Source organism: Oncorhynchus keta, chromosome 16, assembly GCF_023373465.1.
Source record: "Oncorhynchus keta strain PuntledgeMale-10-30-2019 chromosome 16, Oket_V2, whole genome shotgun sequence".
NCBI lineage: Eukaryota > Metazoa > Chordata > Actinopteri > Salmoniformes > Salmonidae > Oncorhynchus > Oncorhynchus keta.
In genome coordinates, this window is record NC_068436.1 from 1680248 (window position 1) to 1696456 (window position 16209).

At 49.1% G+C, this 16209-nt stretch overlaps 1 protein-coding gene across 4 annotated transcripts in view; it reads left to right on the forward strand.

The window, feature by feature from the left end:
* trim2a (tripartite motif containing 2a) overlaps positions 1-16209 on the forward strand; it is an 80585-nt gene that overhangs the window by 17664 nt on the left and 46712 nt on the right. For 2 of the 4 annotated variants that reach the window (XM_052464391.1, XM_052464395.1), the window contains exon 1: positions 6019-6185. The exons of the other annotated variants lie outside the window; for them this stretch is intronic. The gene's annotated coding sequence lies outside the window, so the exon portion shown is untranslated. Of the gene's footprint in view, positions 1-6018; positions 6186-16209 lie in introns of those variants that run through there. 4 annotated transcript variants of the gene reach the window in all.

The following is a 16209-nucleotide window of genomic DNA, read 5'->3' on the forward strand; positions in this document are numbered from 1 at the left end:
CAGCCTATGCCTCCCTCCAGTCCCTTGACTTCTTGGCACTGACGGAACATGGATCACCACAGATAACACTGCTACTCCTACTGCTCTCTCCTCGTCCGCCCACGTGTTCTCGCACACCCCGAGAGCTTCTGGTCAGCGGGGTGGTGGCACCGGGATCCTCATCTCTCCCAAGTGGTCTTTCTCTCTTTCTCCCCTTACCCATCTGTCTATTGCCTCCTTTGAATTCCATGCTGTCACAGTTACCAGCCCTTTCAAGCTTAACATCCTTATCATTTATCGCCCTCCAGGTTCCTCGGAGAGTTCATCAATGAGCTTGATGCCTTGATAAGCTCCTTTCCTGAGGACGGCTCACCTCTCACAGTTCTGGGCGACTTTAACCTCCCCACGTCTACCTTTGACTCATTCCTCTCTGCCTCCTTCTTTCCACTCCTCTCCCTTTTGACCTCACCCTCTCACCTTCCCCTACTCACAAGGCAGGCAATACGCTTGACCTCATCTTTACTAGATGCTGTTCTTCCACTAACCTCATTGCAACTCCCTCCAAGTCTCCGACCACTACCTTGTATCCTTTTCCCTCTCGCTCTCATCCAACACTTCCCACACTGCCCCTACTCGGATGGTATCGCGCCGTCCCAACCTTCGCTCTCTCCCCGCTACTCTCTCCTCTTCCATCCTATCTTCTCTTCCTCTGCTCAAACTTTCTCCAACCTATCTCCTGATTCTGCCTCCTCAACCCTCCTCTCCTCCCTTACTGCATCCTTTGACTCCCTATGTCCCCTATCCTCCAGGCCGGCTCGGTCCTCCCCTCCCGCTCCGTGGCTCGACGACTCATTGCGAGCTCACAGAACAGGGCTCCGGGCAGCCGAGCGGAAATGGAGGAAAACTCGCCTCCCTGCGGACCTGGCATCCTTTCACTCCCTCCTCTCTACATTTTCCTCCTCTGTCTCTGCTGCTAAAGCCACTTTCTACCATTCTAAATTCCAAGCATCTGCCTCTAACCCTAGGAAGCTCTTTGCCACCTTCTCCTCCCTCCTGAATCCTCCCCCCTCCCTCCTCCCTCTCTGCAGATGACTTCGTCAACCATTTTGAAAAGAAGGTCGATGACATCCGATCCTCGTTTGCTAAGTCAAACGACACCGCTGGTTCTGCTCACACTGCCCTACCCTATGCTCTGACCTTTCTCCCTCTCTCTCCAGATGAAATCTCGCGTCTTGTGACGGCCGGCCGCCCAACAACCTGCCCGCTTGACCCTATCCCCTCCTCTTCTCCAGACCATTTCCGGAGACCTTCTCCCTTACCTCACCTCGCTCATCAACTCATCCCTGACCGCTGGCTACGCCCCTCCCGTCTTCAAGAGAGCGAGAGTTGCACCCTTCTGAAAAACCTACACTCGATCCCTCCGATGTCAACAACTACAGACCAGTATCCCTTCTTTTTTCTCCAAAACTCTTGAGCGTGCCGTCCTTGGCCAGCTCTACCGCTATCTCTCTCAGAATGACCTTCTTGATCCAAATCAGTCAGGTTTCAAGACTAGTCATTCAACTGAGACTGCTCTTCTCTGTATCACGGAGGCGCTCCGCACTGCTAAAGCTAACTCTCTCTCCTCTGCTCTCATCCTTCTAGACCTATCGGCTGCCTTCGATACTGTGAACCATCAGATCCTCCTCTCCACCCTCTCCGAGTTGGGCATCTCCGGCGCGGCCCACGCTTGATTGCGTCCTACCTGACAGGTCGCTCCTACCAGGTGGCGTGGCGAGAATCTGTCTCCTCACCACGCGCTCTCACCACTGGTGTCCCCAGGGCTCTGTTCTAGGCCCTCTCTTATTCTCGCTATACACCAAGTCACTTGGCTCTGTCATAACCTCACATGGTCTCTCCTATCATTGCTATGCAGACGACACACAATTAATCTCTCCTTTCCCCTTCTGATGACCAGGTGGCGAATCGCATCTCTGCATGTCTGGCAGACATATCAGTGTGGATGACGGATCACCACCTCAAGCTGAACCTCAGCAAGACGGAGCTCCTCTTCCTCCGGGGAAGGACTGCCCGTTCCATGATCTCGCCATCACGGTGACAACTCCATTGTGTCCTCCTCCCAGAGCGCTAAGAACCTTGGCGTGATCCTGGACAACACCCTGACGTTCTCAACTAACATCAAGGCGGTGTCCCGTTCCTGTAGGTTCATGCTCTACAACATCCGCAGAGTACGACCCTGCCTCACACAGGAAGCGGCGCAGGTCCTAATCCAGGCACTTGTCATCTCCCGTCTTGATTACTGCAACTCGCTGTTGGCTGGGCTCCCTGCCTGTGCCATTAAACCCCTACAACTCATCCAGAACGCCGCAGCCCGTCTGGTGTTCAACCTTCCCAAGTTCTCTCACGTCACCCCGCTCCTCCGCTCTCTCCACTGGCTTCCAGTTGAAGCTCGCATCCGCTACAAGACCATGGTGCTCGCCACGGAGCTGTGAGGGGAACGGCACCTCAGTACCTCCAGGCTCTGATCAGGCCCTACACCCAAACAAGGGCACTGCGTTCATCCACCTCTGGCCTGCTCGCCTCCCTACCACTGAGGAAGTACAGTTCCCGCTCAGCCCAGTCAAAACTGTTCGCTGCTCTGGCCCCCAATGGTGGAACAAACTCCCTCACGACGCCAGGACAGCGGAGTCAATCACCACCTTCCGGAGACACCTGAAACCCCACCTCTTCAAGGAATACCTAGGATAGGGTAAGTAAGGGTAAGTAATCCTTCTCACCCCCCTTCTCCCCCAACAAGATTTAGATGCAAGTGGCTGTTCCACTGGTTGTCATAAGGTGTATGCACCAATTTGTAAGTCGCTTCTGGATAAGAGCAAGCCCTTCTACCATCTATTAACACAGAGGCCAGCTAGGCTGTACGCAAACCTCTGTTGAGTCAACCAAGTACACTCTGTCCCGATGTACAGGGTCTTCAGGGTCTTAATCCCTTTAAGTGAGGGTGGAAGTGGTTAGGGAGGAAACAAATGCATTTGGTGATTGCTGCAGGCATTATTAGGCTCTGCCAATATCATTACAGTAGGAGGGAGAGAGGAAATTCCCCAAGGGCAGGTCTGTGGCATAGGGAAATATTGGCTAGAGAGTATGTGTGTGTGGTGTTTTTTTTTTTGAACGGGGGGGAGATAGGGCTAGGGATCTCTGTATTTTTCTCGGTCTGTATGTCTGTCTGCATACATGTATTTTATGTTTGTTTGTGTGTGTTGACAACATGAGCGATTCTTTCATTGTGCGGTGCTGCAGTTCCAATGGCTGTGCTGTGAGAGACAGGGAGATTGAAGGATATTTAAGAGGAAGGGCTTTGTTGGCATCAGTGGCACCAGACCCAAACAGGATAGACTGAGTTAGCCTTACTGCCCTCTGTGCAGAAAGTGGTCCTTCTGCTGTCTGACATAAACACTCACACAGCACTGTTCACCAGACTCTTGCTGTTGTTTTCAAGACCCCAGGGAGCTTCAGTGAGTGGCATGTTATTATGACCAGTGCTCCCTTGATCCTGGTGATTTGTAGGTAAAGTCATTTTGAGGAAGTAGTATATCTCTCCCCCGTGCCTTAACATCCTATCTTTGTTTGGGGAGATTCCTCCCTTGTTCACTCCCCTTCACACATCTGAGTAAAAGCAACATGGCAAAAACTAGTTGGGGCTATTGCTTACACCTACTCTCGTTTCAGGTCTGTGGACCACAAACCACAAGGCTACTTTGACAACCTGTTGGATAATGAACAAATAAATAACCTACAATGTTTATCCTTACATAAGGGTGTAAAACTCATTTCCCAGAGTGCTGTGTTTCTGCTGGTGTTTGGTATTTCCTTTCAATTTGTGTCCAGTTAAGATCTAGACAACAAGGAGTGGGATTCCTAACTATTCAAATACCTTAAATGATCAATCAATGGCAAGGGAGTGAGCGAAAACGTGCAGACACTCAGCCTTCCAGGATTTGCGTTTGACCCCTGGCTTAGACAAACAAGCAGAGAGTGAACATTTGGGACAGCCAAATAATAATTATTTTAAAAAAAATTGATGCTCAATTTGTTATCTACTGTATTTTAGCATGTATTTCATGAGTATGGTCTTTTAGTGAAGAGTTTGCAAGAAGTGATAACATAATTCTTAATTGGCACAACTTTAGTCAATAGTCTGCATATTCATTCATCATCCACTAGTGTTTTGCTCCAGGCCTTGTGAGGCCAACAACACTTCAGCTTTTAGCTCTGTAGTGGCTTTGCTTCCTGATCAATAACTGTGTTCAGACTGCACACACAACTATACCAATGTGACTCAGTACTTTTCCAAAGGATCCTGGGATGTCAGCTGGCTAGTGTTCTTGGTGTATGTTCATTAGACACCAATCTGAAGAAATGGGACTGAAACTGGGAGGGAAATTTGATTTGACTTGAACTCTGATACAAAATGCTTGTTTTTGTTTTCTGTTACAAAATGTTTCGCCACTTTGTGCCCTAATGAACACGACCCAAGAAGCTGCTGGAGAGGCCTGGTACTGGACACCTAGTGCCCTGTTCCATTTTGGCCACTAGACCCTTCCCTTAGCCCCCACCTCTGCTGTTCACAGATCTGAAATGACTTGATCAGTGAAAACAGTAGTGCATATTAAGCATAGCCTATCTAGTGAGATTATGGCCATTGCCATATTGCTTCCACTTATCCAGTCCGTCCACATCTGTGAACACTGAATGGGTAAGAATATGGGGTAAAGGCGAGGGACTTAAATGGAACCGAATCCAAAACCGTCACAAAACACTCCCTGTCGATTTAATAATCTACTGATAAAGGCCTATTCCACAAAGGACTAGATTTTCTACTTTATTGCCCCAACCTTAACAACCTCTTGAACTATACTTTTCCCCAGCCTCAGGGGCTTTGCCTACTATTTAGTACTGTTTTGCTCACTTTGGTTCTTGTGTTAATTTTCTCTGGTATAATTCAAAGCATCACTGCTGAGCCCTTCTCCCGCTGGCCTGCCATATAACTAACAAATGGAAGATGCATGCAAAGAGCAGTAAAGGTTGATTCTCTTTTCCTGTTTCTCCATTAAAAGACTGCGCTGTTGCCGCAAGGCTGAAGTTAGTTATTGGACACCACTTTGTGTAAATACCTTTTGGGAAATGCATTACTACCATATTGTTTCTATTACAACGGCGTACTAATCTCTGGTTAGTGAATGGTTGGCCAAAATATTTGTTTTTTTTTGGCCAACCATTTACTCAGACCTATCATCAGAGGTGTGTAGAAGACCATGGAACTGTAATGGGGGAGAACTCAACGACCGCTTGTTTGGTTTTGAGGGCTAATGGAGCGTGCAGATGTTTTTACCGCCACTCTTCGTCGGGGACTTTATGTAGAAGTCCTGAAGTTTAAACCAGTTAATTACCTCAGCAATGACAAATTCAATGTACTGCAATGTTTTTTTAGGCACTGGAAAAGGTGCCTGATTCATTCAGTACTGTTCTATATACATACATTTATGTCAAATGGGTTCCCATGCTGGTTCCACATCTTACGACAATGCATTTATTATGTACGGTATTATAATACTTTTACCTTGGATTGAATAGAACTGAGATAGATTTACTATATTTCACCTGGTGAGTCAGTATAAAACATAAACACCATTGTAAATACAAATATTACCATCCCTTTCTAACCATGCAGAACATGCTCTTCTAAAACATGACATTCAAATCATGAGTGGCTTCCGGCATGTTCTGTTTGTTTCCCTCCTCTCCTCCTGTTACACATCCCTTACTCTCTCCCTCCTTATCTAGTGAAGTCTGTTGTTTTCTGCCTGTAATGCCTCTGGCCCTGTGGGGCTTCAAGCCAAACACACACACACACACACATGTGGCCACCCCCAAGCCTCACTGAGCTCTGCGATTGGTCATTGCCTCTCCCCTGACAGTGATGCCCCTCCTCCCTCCTGCTGCGCTCAGCTGGTGGCTTCTCTGTCAGTCTGTTTGAATTATCGTAACAGCTCCAGCCTCTCACACACATACGCTCCCTCACATACACACACACACACACACCATGTCAGAGATGAGACGGATTATGTGACAGGGAGATCTGTGTGGACGTTCTCACATACCAAGAGGGAAGAGAGAAGAGATAGAAACAGAACAGCCATGGAGTTCAAGTAAGTGGTGTTTTCTGGGCTTGGAGAAGGGAGGATGGAGAGAGAAGGGAAAAACGAGGGACATTGACAGAGAGAAATTAAGAAGGGAGGAAGTTGTATTATCTGCATAGTGTCTCCTTTGGGGGGATAGTTGGGTGTGTGGTGTAAAGTCTGTGTGCGTCACTAACTGTGTGTCTCTGTAGGTCTGCCCCTCTAACACAAACAGTCAGAGATAATTAGTTGACTAGACACATACAATGTCAAGGGAAAGATCCATAGGTGACATCCTCATTTCACTCAAATACCTTATATCTCTTGAAATATTACTGGAACTATTTTCTTGAATAGTAACATCCTAACACAACACTATGAGCAATGGTTTGGTGGCTGAATGTTGAACTTAGATCTTACTGTGTGTACACATAGTGTGTGTGTGTGTGTGTGTGTGTGTGTGTGTGTGTGTGTGTGTGTGTGCATTCGTTTACAGTATTTTTGTTTGACACTTGCAGTTGTTCTCTCAGTGTGTGTGTGTGTTTATCAGCGTGGGCAGGCTGTAGACTGACGCCCATGCGAGGAAACCAGACACTGATGATACATTGATAGGAGGAGGGCTGTGAGAGTGTGGCTTGTATCCCAAATGGCACCATTGTCCCTATATAGTACACTACTTTTGCCCAGAGCCATATGGGCCCTGGTCAAAAGTAGTGCACTAAATAGGAGAGCTCTGGTCAAAACTAGTGCACTACATTGGGAAGAGGGTACCATTTGGAACAAGGCCTGTGTATCAATTGCTGGGGTGATGAAACTTGATATCTGGGGGTTGCACTGGTCCATTGTTCATCATGCAGACAGTTCTGGGCAGCTATATGGGCTACAATGGGTGTGGGGCTCTGTAGCGAGTCAAGCCCTGAAATCTTAAGTGGGTTATGATGCGATACAATCAAATTCCAACCATATATTATAATTGGAATGAAATATGCTATTTTAAAGATAAACTCCCATGAAAATAGGAAATAATCTTGCTTAGAATATATTTGTGAATTAATGAACTATTTTAGTGAGGTCTGCTTTGTATTTCATCTTATGAAATTATATTTACTTAAGCCTATTTCCCTTGTTATTCCATGAACTGTTTCCTTTATATCTACCTGATAATCTGTTGGTTGATATCGAGTCAAGTGGTTTATATTGTGTTCATGTTAGCTCTGAAACATTTAGCCTTTTTATTTGCATTTAGCTAATACATTTGTGGTTGAGTGTGCTAAGGGATAGTTTGCGTCAAAAACTAGAAAACATGCTCAACTCATTTCAGTTTTTGCTCTGTACTGAACACGCTCTTATCTTGAAAACTTGACTCCTGGTGTGCACTGTATTAGCAGTGGACTAATGAACAAAATACCAAAAGACAGTTTTTCAGTAAAGTGATCCTTTAACAGTACTGCTTCTCAGTCTCACAGATGCAGTGTATTTCGTGGTATGGCTGACTGCTCAGTGAGGGCTGAAATGGGAAGTGTATCTGACTCTGGTTGACAGATGTGCAAAGTCCATGTTTTCTGTTGCACTGACGCTAGCACAGTTGTACTCTGTAATTTAAGGTGACTGGAACACACATATACACACACACACACACACACACACACACACACACACTGACTCTTCTCATTGACAGTGCTGTCGCTAGATGTGTAGAGTGAATGTTATTGTCATGGACAGAGCACTTATGAAAAAGACAGGCCTTCACAGATACACAGCCAGCAAAGGGGAAGAACAATGTTCAACATTGAGTACAAAGAACAGTAGGCAATGTTTGAGTATTCTTCTCAGTAAAGCACGCATACCGGTATATAGCTATATTCCTCTGACTACCAGGGAGAAGAGATGCAGTATATTGAGCATTCGGAACATTCCCTGAACTGCTAGGGGTCAATATTGCCCAGCAGGCACAAACATGGCTGCCATGGCATTATGTAACAACATCTAACAGCATCGGGATGCCTTTTGGTTTAAACCGCAATGACCAAAGCCTCTATCTATAGCTGTGGGTGGGAGATGGTCTTAATATACTTGTGGGTGGGAGGATGAGAGAGATCTGTACCATCCCCCTTCCCCTCCCGATATCTCCATGATCTCTCATCATCCCATCCCTACTGCGTGGGCCCATTGGATGCTTTAGATTTGTGTGTGTCCACGCACAGAGTGGGGGTGGGGGACTTAACGCACCCTTTCCAACAAACACACATTGAACCGACAAATCCCTCTCAACAAAGAGAGATTGAGATGAAAACGATGAAAATAATACAAATCACTTCAGTTAGTCAGTGTGCAACAGATGAAAAATACATTCATGGGTAACAAAACATACCAGAATTCTCAGCAACACAAGTAAACTGTATTTGTTGACTGTTGACGTTGAGACTGATGTTTTGTGGGTTTCTCAAACTAGACACGAATGTATTTGTCCTCTTGCTCAGTTGTGCACCTCTCTTTCTACTCTCGTTAGAGACAGTCTGCGCTGTCCTGTGAAGGGAGTAGTGCACAGTGTTGTAAAAGATATTCAGTTTCTTGGCAATTTCTCGCATGGAATAGCCTTCATTTCTCAGAACAAGAATAGACTGACGAGTTTCAGAAGAAACCATTTTGAGCCTGTAATCGAACCCACAAATTCTGATGCTCCAGATACTCAACTAGTCTAAAGAAGGACAGTTTTATTGCTTCTTTAACTAGGACAACAGTTTTCAGGTGTGCTAAAAGGGTTTTCTAATGATCAATTAGCCTTTTTAAAATTATTAACTTGGATTAGCTAACACAACGTGCCATTGGAACACAGGAGTGATGGTTGCTGATAATGGGCCTCTCTACGCCTATGTAGATATTCCATAAAAAATCTGCCGTTTCCAGCTACAATAGTCATTGACAACATTAACTATGTCTACACTTGTCACGACTTGTTCGGGCGGAGTTCGGCGGTCGACGTCATCGGTCTTCTAGCCATCGCCGCTCCACCTTTCATTTTCCATTTGTTGTCTTGTTTTCCCTCACACCTGGTTCACAATTCCCTCATCAGACTAAATGTACATTACCCTCTGTTTCCCCCATGTCTGTGTGTGGAATTGTTCTTTGTGTAGGGTGTTACGCTACAGGCTGGCTTGCGCTAGGTTTGTTTCAAACCTAGGTTTGTTTGTTTTGTTTAATCCGGTTTATGTTACCGTGGTTGTGCTTTGTGCTGACTTGCCTGTGCCTTTGGGCCAGGGTGTATATTAAAGTCCTCCTGTTATCACCCATCTCTGCTCTCCTGTGCCTGACTTCCCGGCAAACCAGTCACACACCCCGTTACAGAATTCCACTCCTATCAATGGAGTCAGCAGTAGCGAGTGCCCCCGTTGTGGAGATAGAGGAGCGCGTCCAGGAACACGATGCCTCACCATCTCGGCGCTGTCATGGACTGTATCGTCCACATGGAGTCCCCCAGCGCCCCCACCAGCACAACAGGGGTCTCCACTACTCGCCTCCCCTGCACCCGGTCCCAGTGGGATGGGTCTCGCCCTTCCCAGGGAGTTTGATGAGACGGCGGCACACTGCCAGGGGTTCCATCTCCCAGCACCACCACTCCGGTGCCTATGGAGCCGGGGGTGCTGCACTCAGGGAGGCCGGAGGGGGCTTTCACGTGCACCAACTGTGGCTGCAGAGGTCACACTGCTGGTCGGTGTCGGGTTGGTTCCTCTGGGGGTCGAGGCAGCAGGCAGAGCACTCTGGCGTCATCCCAGGTGAGCTTGCACCCTACTCACCCAGAGCCCTCTGTTGCCCACCTGTTTTTTGCAGGCCAAATTTCATGAATTTTCCCCGCATTCCCAAAATAAGGCGCTCGTCGATTCAGGCGCGGCGGAGCATTTGCCCTTAGTTTAGTGATCCCCATTGTTCCAGTGGTTAGGCCCTTTCCAGTTCATGCGTTGGACAGTCGACCATTAGGGTCCGGCTTTATCAGGGAGGCTACCACTCCTTTGGTCATGGTGATGCAGGGAGGTCACAGGGAGAGAATCAGTCTCTTCCTCATTGACTCTCCTGCGTTTCCCGTGGTGCTAGGCCTTACATTTAACATTTACATTTAAGTCATTTAGCAGACGCTCTTATCCAGAGCGACTTACAAATTGGTGCATTCACCTTATGACATCTAGTAGAATAGTCACTTTACAATAGTGCATCTAAATCTTAAAGGGGGGTGAGAAGGATTACTTATCCTATCCTAGGTATTCCTTAAAGAGGTGGGGTTTCAGGTGTCTCCGGAAGGTGGTGATTGACTCCGCTGTCCTGGCGTCGTGAGGGAGTTTATTCCACCATTGGGGGCCAGAGCAGCGAACAGTTTTGACTGGGCTGAGCGGGAACTGTACTTCCTCAGTGGTAGGGAGGCGAGCAGGCCAGAGGTGGATGAACGCAGTGCCCTTGTTTGGGTGTAGGGCCTGATCAGAGCCTGGAGGTACTGAGGTGCCGTTCCCCTCACAGCTCCGTAGGCAAGCACCATGGTCTTGTAGCAGATGCGAGCTTCAACTGGAAGCCAGTGGAGAGCGGAGGAGCGGGGTGACGTGAGAGAACTTGGGAAGGTTGAACACCAGACGGGCTGCGGCGTTCTGGATGAGTTGTAGGGGTTTAATGGCACAGGCAGGGAGCCCAGCCAACAGCGAGTTGCAGTAGTCCAGACGGTAGATGACAAGTGCCTGGATTAGGACCTGCGCCGCTTCCTGTGTGAGGCAGGGTCATACTCTGCGGATGTTGTAGAGCATGAACCTACAGGAACGGGCCACCGCCTTGATGTTAGTTGAGAACAACAGGGTGTTGTCCAGGATCACGCCAAGGTTCTTAGCGCTCTGGGAGGAGGACACAATGGAGTTGTCAACCGTGATGGCGAGATCATGGAACGGGCAGTCCTTCCCGGGAGGAAGAGCAGCTCCGTCTTGCCGAGGTTCAGCTTGAGGTGGTGATCCGTCATCCACACTGATATGTCTGCCAGACATGCAGAGATGCGATTCGCCACCTGGTCATCAGAAGGGGGAAAGGAGAAGATGAATTGTGTGTCGTCTGCATAGCAATGATAGGAGAGACCATGTGAGGTTATGACAGAGCCAAGTGACTTGGTGTATAGCGAGAATAGGAGAGGGCCTAGAACAGAGCCCTGGGGACACCAGTGGTGAGAGCGCGTGGTGAGGAGACAGATTCTCGCCACGCCACCTGGTAGGAGCGACCTGTCAGGTAGGACGCAATCCAAGCGTGGGCCGCGCCGGAGATGCCCAACTCGGAGAGGGTGGAGAGGAGGATCTGATGGTTCACAGTATCGAAGGCAGCCGATAGGTCTAGAAGGATGAGAGCAGAGGAGAGAGAGTTAGCTTTAGCGGTGCGGAGCGCCTCCGTGATACAGAGAAGAGCAGTCTCAGTTGAATGACTAGTCTTGAAACCTGACTGATTTGGATCAAGAAGGTCATTCAGAGAGAGATAGCGGGAGAGCTGGCCAAGGACGGCACGTTCAAGAGTTTTGGAGAGAAAAGAAAGAAGGGATACTGGTCTGTAGTTGTTGACATCGGAGGGATTGAGTGTAGGTTTTTTCAGAAGGGGTGCAACTCTCGCTCTCTTGAGGACGGAAGGGACGTAGCCAGCGGTCAGGGATGAGTTGATGAGCGAGGTGAGGTAAGGGAAAAGGTCTCCGGAAATGGTCTGGAGAAGAGAGGAGGGGATAGGGTCAAGCGGGCAGGTTGTTGGGCGGCCGGCATTCACAAGACGCGAGATTTCATCTGGAGAGAGAGGGGAGAAAGAGGTCAGAGCACAGGGTAGGGCAGTGTGAGCAGAACCAGCGGTGCCGTTTGACTTAGCAAACAAGGATCGGATGTCGTCGACCTTCTTTTCAAAATGGTTGACGAAGTCATCTGCAGAGAGGGAGGAGGGGTGGGGGGAGGATTCAAGAGTGAGGAGAAGGTGGCAAAGAGCTTCCTAGGGTTAGAGGCAGATGCTTGGAATTTGGAGTGGTAGAAAATGGCTTTAGCAGCAGAGACAGAGGAGGAAAATGTAGAGAGGAGGGAGTGAAAGGATGCCAGGGAGGCGAGTTTTCCTCCATTTCCGTTCAGCTGCCCGGAGCCCTGTTCTGTGAGCTCGCAATGAGTCGTCGAGCCACGGGGCGGGAGGGGAGGACCGCGCCGGCCTGGAGGATAGGGGACATAGAGAGTCAAAGGATGCAGAAAGGGAGGAGAGGAGGGTTGAGGAGGCAGAATCAGGAGATAGGTTGGAGAAGGTATGAGCAGAGGGAAGAGATGATAGGATGGAAGAGGAGAGAGTAGCGGGGGAGAGAGAGCGAAGGTTGGGATGGCGCGATACCATCCGAGTAGGGGCAGTGTGGGAGGTGTTAGATGAGAGCGAGAGGGAAAAGGATACAAGGTAGTGGTCGGAGACTTGGAGGGGAGTTGCAATGAGGTTAGTGGAAGAACAGCATCTAGTAAGGATGAGGTCGAGCGTATTGCCTGCCTTGTGAGTAGGGGGAAGGTGAGAGGGTGAGGTCAAAAGAGGAGAGGAGTGGAAAGAAGGAGGCAGAGAGGAATGAGTCAAAGGTAGACGTGGGGAGGTTAAAGTCGCCCAGCACTGTGAGAGGTGAGCCGTCCTCAGGAAAGGAGCTTATCAAGGTATCAAGCTCATTGATGAACTCTCCGAGGGAACCTGGAGGGCGATAAATGATAAGGATGTTAAGCTTGAAAGGGCTGGTAACTGTGACAGCATGGAATTCAAAGGAGGCGATAGACAGATGGGTGAGGGGAGAAAGAGAGAATGACCACTTGGGAGAGATGAGGATCCCGGTGCCACCACCCCGCTGACCAGAAGCTCTCGGGGTGTGCGAGAACACGTGGGCGGACGAAGAGAGAGCAGTAGGAGTAGCAGTGTTGTCTGTGGTGATCCATGTTTCCGTCAGTGCCAAGAAGTCGAGGGACTGGAGGGAGGCATAGGCTGAGATGAACTCTGCCTTGTTGGCCGCAGATCGGCAGTTCCAGAGGCTACCGGAGACCTGGAACTCCACGTGGGTCGTGCGCGCTGGGACCACCAGATTAGGGTGGCCGCGGCCACGCGGTGTGGAGCGTTTGTATGGTCTGTGCAGAGAGGAGAGAACAGGGATAGACAGACACATAGTTGACAGGCTACAGAAGAGGCTACGCTAATGCAAAGGAGATTGAATGACAAGTGGACTACACGTCTGGAATGTTCAGAAAGTTAAGCTTACGTAGCAAGAATCTTATTGACTAAAATGATTAAAATGATACAGTACTGCTGAAGTAGGCTAGCTGGCAGTAGCTGCGTTGTTGACACTACACTAATCAAGTCGTTCCGTTGAGTGTAATAGTTTCTGCAGTGCTGCTATTCGGGGCTAGCTGGCTAGCTAGCAGTGTTGTTTACGTTACGTTACGTTGCGTTAAAAGAACGACAATAGCTGGCTAGCTAACCTAGAAAACCGCTCTAGACTACACAATTATCTTTGATACAAAGACGGCTATGTAGCTAGCTATGTAGCTAGCTACGATCAAACAAATCAAACCGTTGTACTGTAATGAAATGAAATGAAAATGTGATACTACCTGTGAATGCGACCGGGTTGTTGAGTACTATTCAGTAGACGTTGGCTAGCTGTTAGCTGTTAGCTGTTGGCTAGCTAGCAGAGTCTCCTACGTTAAGGACGACAAATAGCTGGCTAGCTAACCTCGGTAAATTAAGATAATCACTCCAAGACTACACACTCTAAACTACACAATTATCTTGGATACAAAGACAGCTATGTAGCTAGCTAACACTAAACTAATCAAGTCGTTCAGTTGAGTGTAATAGTGTAATAGCACTACAGTGCTGCTAATCTGTGGGCGTTTGCTAGCGTTTGCTAGCTGGCTAGCTGCTGGGCGAATAGCAGTGAAGGCTACGTTAGGGCGACGAAATACGATAATTATGCAATTATCTCTGATACAAGGACGGCTATGTAGCTAGCTAAGAAGAAATTGCTAAGATTAGACAAATCAACCGTTGTACTATAATGAAATGTAATGAAATGTAATGAAAAAGTTATACTACCTGCGGAGCGAAGTGCGATGCGACCGCTCGCTCCAACCCGGAAATCAACCTGGTTAGCCTATCATGACCCCATGATCTCTAAGAAGGTGACTCAATTACCACCCCATCGTCGGGGGGGATTGTGCGATAAACCTCCAGGTAGACGCCGCACTTCCCAGGAGTCACGTGTATCCCCTGTCACAGGCAGAGACGGCAGCTATGGAGACATATGTTTCCGAATCCCTGCGTCAGGGGTACATTCGGTCCACCACTTCACCCATCTCTCCTCGAGTTTCTTTTTTGTGAAGGAGGGAGGTCTGCGCCCGTGTATTGACTATCGAGCCCTTAACCAGATCACTGTGAAGTACAGTTACCCGCTACCTCTCATAGCCACAGCGATTGAGTCCATGCACAGGGCACGATGTGAGCGCTTACAACCCGGTGCGTATCCGGGAGGGAGACGAGTGGAAGACAGCATTCAGTACTACCTCAGTGCATTATGAGTACCTTGTCATGCCGTACGTGTTGATGAATGCTCCGTCAGTCTTCCAAGTCTCTGTGGACGAGATTTTCAGGGACCTGCACGGGCAGTGTGTAGTGGTGTATATCGATGACATTCTGATATATTCAGCTGCACGCGCCGAGCATGTGTCCTTGGTGCGCAGGGTGCTTGGTCGACTGTTGGAGCATGACCTGTATGTCAAGGCTGAGAAATGCCTGTTCTTCCAGCAGTCCGTCTCCTTCATAGAAAACTGCATTTCCACCTCAAGGGTGGAGATGGAGAGTGACCACATTTCAGCTGTGCGTAATTGGCCGACTCCCGCCACGGTAAAGGAGGTGCAGCATTTTTTTAGGGTTTGCCAATTGCTACCAGAGGTTTATCCGGGGTTTTGGTCAGGTAGCGGCTCCCATTACCTCACTGCTGAAGGGGGGGCCGGTGAGTTTGCAGTGGTCGGCTGAGGCGGGCAGGGATTTTGATCACCTAAGGGCTCTGTTTACCTTGGCTCCCGTGCTAGCGCATCCGGATCCCTCTTTGGTGTTCACGGTGGAGGTGGACGCGCCCGAGGCTGGGATAGGAGCCGTGCTCTCTCAGCGCTCGGGTACGCCACCAAAGCTCCGCCCTTGTGCCTTCTTCTCAAAGAAGCTCAGCTGTGATGTAGGGGACCGGGAGCTTGTTGGCTGTGGTGAAGGCGTGGAGACATTGGCTTGAGGGGGCTCAACACCCTTTTCTAATCTGGACTGACCACCACAACCTGGAGTACATCTGGGCAGCGAGGAGACTGAATCCTCGTCACGCAAGGTGGGCCATGTGTTTTTACCCGTTTTGTTTTCACCCATGGATCCTACCCCCATACTCCCGGCCTCCTGCCTGGTGGCGCCGGTAGTGTGGAAGTTGGACGCGGACATTGAGCGGATGTTATGTGTAGAGCCCGCTCCCTTCCAGTGTCCCGCTGGGCGTCTGTACATTCCGGCTGCTGTCCATGATCTATTGTGCAAACACGTCACCCTTCTCTGGTCATCCAGGCATCGGTCGGACAGTGCGCTGTCTGAGTGGGAAGTACTGGTGGCCCACCTTGGCAAAGGACGTGAGGGTTTATGTTTCCTCCTGCTTGGTGTGCGCCCTGTGTAAGGCTCCTGCCCAGAGATAAGCTACACCCCTTACCCATTCAACAATGGCCATCTGTCGGTCGATCTCCTCACCGATCTTCTTCCCTCACAGGGTAACAACACGATCCTGATAGTTGTGGACCGTTTTTCCAAGTCCTGCCAACTCCTCTCTCTGCCCGGTCTCCTCCGTCCGGCTCCGTCCGGACTGTGGAGGCCTTGTTTATACACGTCTTCCGGCACTACGGGGTGCCTGAGGATATAGTGTCTGATCGGGGTCCCCAGTTCACTCCGAGGGGCTGGAGGGCATTCATGGAACGTCTGGGCATCTCGATCAGCCTTACCTCAGGTTTTCACCACGAGAGTAATGGGCAAGTGG